The sequence below is a fragment of the Mustela nivalis genome, assembly GCF_964662115.1.
Source record: "Mustela nivalis genome assembly, contig: HAP1_SCAFFOLD_251, whole genome shotgun sequence".
Taxonomy (NCBI): domain Eukaryota; kingdom Metazoa; phylum Chordata; class Mammalia; order Carnivora; family Mustelidae; genus Mustela; species Mustela nivalis.
The window spans coordinates 455,649-461,293 of record NW_028136386.1 but is presented as its reverse complement, the minus strand read 5'-3'; the positions used below and the strand labels follow the sequence as shown (position 1 = coordinate 461,293).

The window sequence follows — 5,645 nt, the reverse complement described above, 5'->3', positions numbered from 1 at the left end:
TGTGCTCATCTTAGGCCAGGCACTCAATAAATTGTCTCTGAATGATTGAATTGTTTGACTCCCTTGCTAGATTCTCAACTTCATGAGGCCAAGGATTGTTCTATTCAGTCCTTCTTTATCCTCAATGTCTGTTATATTGCAGTCACTTACATGACTAATGGGAAAAATCACAGAAAGAAAGAGTTAAAACTACATAAAAACCCCGTAGGTTCAATAACACAAAGCTTTCTAAAATTATTTAGCCCAGGAATTGAATACTGGCTGCACTTTTGATTTTTTTTAAATGGTATTGAATTTAATTTAAATGGAAATACTGGAATGGTAGAATAATAAAAAAATTATAAAAGCAACTTGCTCCTTAAAGTAAGAATTATATAGGGCATCTCTTCTAGAAGCAAAATTTTCAAATGACAAACATCTGAAAGCATAGAAGGAGAAGTAAGAGTGTGAATTGTACTTCAATGCTCTTTTCTTTATATTCAACAAACAGCTTCATTCACACACCTTTCCAATTTTTTCAACTCTTTTGACAAAGCCTTCAGAGGAGTTACTGCTGATGACAACCATCACAGCCTAACAGGAGAAATTTTATAAAGAAAAATAATAGCATGTTTTTCCCAAATTGTTAAGGATATGGTGAAGCTCTGTCGGATTCAAAGGAGGAATGTGCAATTCCATGCTATATATAATAATAACTTGTTTTAATAGTGGCTTTGCAATTTTTCAGATATATCCATTTACTGAAACCACTATCAAATAAACAAAAACAAACAAATGAACAGGGGTTCGAGACAGAAATTATCTAATCTAAAAATAGCACATGTTCACAGAATACACAACACATATCCCAAGTACTACTATAGGTTTCAAGTAATAGTCAAAACAATAGTAAACATGATTCAGACCCTACCAGTCAAATCATAAATGGGACCTTAACTGTAAATCCTTATCTTTAGATCAAAGCGGGTAATTGGGGGCTGAAGATACATTATAGAACTAATATGTTATAGAACTCCTCTGAAATGAGTCATTTATTCCATCACTTTTCCTGCACAGCTGCTGACCCATGTTTTGGTTCCTGGAAATAGCTGCTACCCTGTCATACTTCTTAAAAGCACATATATTGATAACTCTACTCATTCCTCCATTCCTCTGTGACTGTCACTGTGTTAAAATGTGGAGTCAGCTGACTCACTTGTGATGGTAATAAAGTAGATGAGTTTGCAAAGTATTTTGTTATTTCTAAAAATGCAAAAACCAAATTACATTGAAATCATAAGGGGTGTTTCAGGGAGAGCTGTAGGATGTGGTTTCTTGTGTAATCCACAGAGATTAGCTCCAACACATATTTAAACTCTCCTCTAGGAGCAACCTTAGTGGTAAAGCAAGAAGATAAACAGATGTATACACACCCTGGCACAAAATTATCACTTATGTTTGGCTTCCTAGTCTCCTCGTGTTACTTATTTATCTTAACTTCTCTCTGAAATCAGGGAACACAGAATCTCAATCAGTAGACATTTTTCTACTGAATTACCCAATAGTCCGATCATACCCCTAATACTTTTTAAAATTATTTCACTCATAATCCCAAATCTGCTTTGCTTCCTCATCTTAGTACACTGTAATTTGATTTCAAAATGAGGACAGTTGTCAGTAATGCCACATTCATTCATCTATTTTACAATTCCATGTGCTTATAACTATGAAGATATGTTAATAACATCCATTCCAATAAGCCACCCTAAATTTATTATCATGAAACAAGACCTCAAGAAAGAGAATTCAAAATCATCCATGTATTTGCAACTTATTGCAATAAAGCCTTTATCAATAGACTTCCCTGTGCACATGGTGGTCAAATTGCTGGTGAAAACCAGCCAGATCTATTACAAGCTTTCTCATGGCTTCTAGGTAACCCAAGTGAGCCTTTATTGATACTGGGAAGGGATAAAGCAGGGAAGGGATAAACAGTGCTATAAGATTTGGCTAGACAAAAGTAATGACTCTCATTACAAAGTGAGTATTTTTTTTTCAAGCTTTAGTTCAGTTTATTTTTCTTGTATAAAACTATGTAGTAGCCACAGCTGGAGCCTGGGTCCTCTGAACAGAGACTCTGGTGTGGGTCTTCACAAGATGGTCCGTGAACTCCTGATAGGGAGACTTGGTGAACACAGTCTCCTTCCAGAGATCAGGGGTGAGATAGCTGTAGGTCTTGGAGATGGCATCGAAAGTAGCCTTGGCAAAGTTCCCTAGGGTGGCAGTGCAGCCCCTGGCCGAGGTGTAGCAGTCGTCAATACCAGCCATCATCAGCAGTTTCTTGGGCACAGGGGCCGAGACAATGCCAGTGCCTCTGGGGGCGGGGATGAGACGCACCAGCACAGAGCCACAGCGGCCAGTCACCTTGCACGGGACAGTGTGGGGCTTGCCGATCTTGTTCCCCCAGTAGCCTCGCCGCACAGGGACAATGGAAAGCTTCGCCAGAATGATGGCTCCGCGGATGGCAGTGGCTACCTCCTTGGAACACTTGACATCCAAACCGACGTGTCCATTGTAATCTCCGATGGCGACAAATGCCTTGAACCTGGTCCGCTGGCCCGCGCGCGTCTGCTTCTGCACAGGCATGATCTTCAAAACCTCGTCCTTGAGGGAGGCTCCCAGGAAGAAGTCGATGATCTCAGACTCCTTGATGGGCAGGGAGAAGAGATAGATCTCCTCCAGGGACTTGATCTTCATGTCTTTGACCAGGCGGCCCAGCTTGGTGACGGGGATCCACTCCTTGTCCGCGGCCTTGCCCCCGCGAGCTCCGCGGCCTCGGCCCCGGCCCCCACCACGGCCCGGCCCGCCCCGGCCCCGGATGCCGCTGCCGAAGCCACCGCGGAAACCGCCGCGGCCTCCCATTCCAGGGCCCCCGGGCCCTCCGGGCCCTCTCGCAGCACCGGCGTCATCCGCCATTTGGTGTTCTCTCGGAGAGGAAACAAAGTGAGTATTTTAAAGCAAAAGAGCCTGTTGGGAATATTGTTTTATAAAATAGTGGTTTTTTTTATTAACTTTTTAAAATTCAATTAGGTAACATATAGTGTACCAATAGTTTCAAATGTAGATTTCAGTTATTCATCCATAGCATATAATAGCTAATGCTCAGTACTTACTGTTATAGCTTCTTGAAAGCAGAATTTTAACCCACTGAGCCACCCAGGCGCCCTTGAAAGCAGAATTTTAGATCACATTTTCTGATTACTTCCATGTCGTACAACACTTTCCTGCTAGCAACCTTCAAAACATACTGTTTGTTAGAGGAATTTCTTTAATAATAAATAAATAGGAATTCATTTAAATTTATAAATATATAAAATAAATAGGAATTTATTTAAATTTATTTAAATATTACACACTGTTTCATTGTTCATAAATAAGGTGATGATATTATAGCCATTAGTTGGTAGCACTGATATATCACTATCTTTTTACTTCTCAGTGCATTCTCTTTACACAAATAGATATATATTTTAAAAAATGTGAATCTGTGGCAAACTTGTAAAAAACCCTATACAGTAAAGTTTATCATTTTAAGTAATCTCAATTATCTTCCTCAATTGTGATAGTATATCCTTCTATCTAGGCCAGATATTGTATGAGGGATTTGAAGAGACATACTTTTCTAAATTTCACTTTTCTCATCTGCAAAATGCTTATCATGATCCTACAAAAAAATACACTTATAATTTTTTGATGAAAATTTATTTATTTATTTTAAGATTTTATTTCTTTATCAGAGAGAGTGGGCGAGAGAGCAAGCACAGGCAGACAGAATGGCAGGCAGAGGTAGAGGGAGAAGCAGGCTCCGGCCGAGCAAGGAGCCAGATGCGGGACTCGATCCCAGGATGCTGGGATCATGACCTGAGCCAAAGGCAGCTGCTTAACCAACTGAGCCACCCAGGCGTCCCTTTTGATGAAAATTTAATCTGTATAAACAATATATTTGCTGTAATGCGTGGTTCATGGAAAACATCTTTTTTAATTATAAGCAGTATTAGAAATTAAGTAAATGTGTCTATAATATTTAAAGTTTTAACACATAATTCCACTGCTTTGCCTTATTTTCTCAAATCCCTTTACCACTTTCACTGACAGAATCAAATGTACTTTTTCTACTAGTAGCCAGCTCTTTGTCTTTTGTCAGAAAGATGCCCTTGTGAATTATTTATAATAGAGATATTAGCAATAATAATAATAATAATAATAATAATAAATAGCAATGAAAATGTTAAAAAAAAAGTTTTCTTAACTAATTAGGGTTCTTAGACATCAATTAGAGGAACCACCTCGGGCAAGCAAATTAATCTGCAAGACATTCCCAGAATTAACAAGTCAGTCAGATACAGGGTTGTCTGTAGACTGAAAAGAACTAGGTTTGGAAAATAGGTAAGGACAGTGAAAAAAGTGATCAAATTTTTGGGCAAAATAAACTCTTAGGTGTCCTTTCAATGGAGTCCTGTTCATTATGTAGCAGAAACTCTGGAGATTATCTCAATCCATTGGAGTCACCCCGTTTATTAGCTTGCTATTGACAAAGTTATTTACAAACTGTAGAGCAAGAGGTTATAATGGAGAAAACTGATGGTAATGCACAGGATTCTTGTTAACAATAATGCAAGTTAGTGATTTTTCATTAGAAAACATAAATTCTATAACCCAAATTATGGGCCCAGAGCACTTCTGCTGCACAACTCTGCTTATATCCCAAATAACCATGTGAACTAGTTTTAATATCTGCTTCTCTTATTAATTTTTGAATAAAAATTCTTGACACAAGTATTTTATAATTGTGTGATAATCATGAATTTAATTTTTGGAGAACAAAACACACTTTAGCATAACTAGGTTTGTTCACAGAACCAGCCTTGGTAACACACTTCTATATGTTAGAAATGATGTAATAAATGTAGAATATTGGGCACTTGTTTGGTATTCTTTGCCATGTTTTGCACTATCTAAAAAGAGATCAGTGAACTTGGACTGGAGTTAGTAGACATGGAAGAAAATAAAATATTACAGAGAAGAATACTCTGTGGTCCACAACCTAAACGGCCTGGGATTCCCATCATTTGGATCCCTGTAGCTTTACAGAAGTCAATTAAATTTTTGTATCTCTGATTAAAGTTGTTTCCCCAGTACTTTTTCAAACATCTCTTGTAAAGTATTGTTTCCCAGAAAAAAAGGGATTTTGCACATGTATCTGCCTTTGTCTCTGGTCATGATCTCAGTCAGTATCCTGGGATCGAGCCCCATATCGGGCTTCCTGCTCATTAGGGAGTATACTTCTCAGTCTCTCTCTGCAGCTACATCCCCCTGCCCCACTCATGCTCTCTCTCTCTCAAATAAATAAATACAATCTTTAATTTTTTAATTAAAAATAAGATAAATAAATTAAAATAAAAAGACTGGGCTTACTGCCCCATTTAGCTCCTTTTGTTTTTTTGAGTTGTATTTAAAGCAGCATGAGAGAACATGAGGCTCTCAAACTTAAAAAAAAAAAGGAAAAAATTGAGTTTTGTTAGGATTTAAGATCTTGTCTGCTAGACAAAAACGTTGGCTTTGTTAACATGTGAAAATTATCAAAAGGGAATAAGATAGAATTCTAA

At 38.0% G+C, this 5,645-nt stretch overlaps 1 pseudogene across 1 annotated transcript; it reads right to left on the bottom strand.

Moving 5' to 3' along the window:
- Window positions 1–2,026: 2,026 nt before the first annotated feature.
- LOC309857035 (small ribosomal subunit protein uS5 pseudogene) lies at window positions 2,027–2,955 on the bottom strand (annotated as a pseudogene). Its single transcript has one exon. The product of its transcript is annotated as a small ribosomal subunit protein uS5 pseudogene (transcript).
- Between the last annotated feature and the right edge of the window lie 2,690 nt (window positions 2,956–5,645).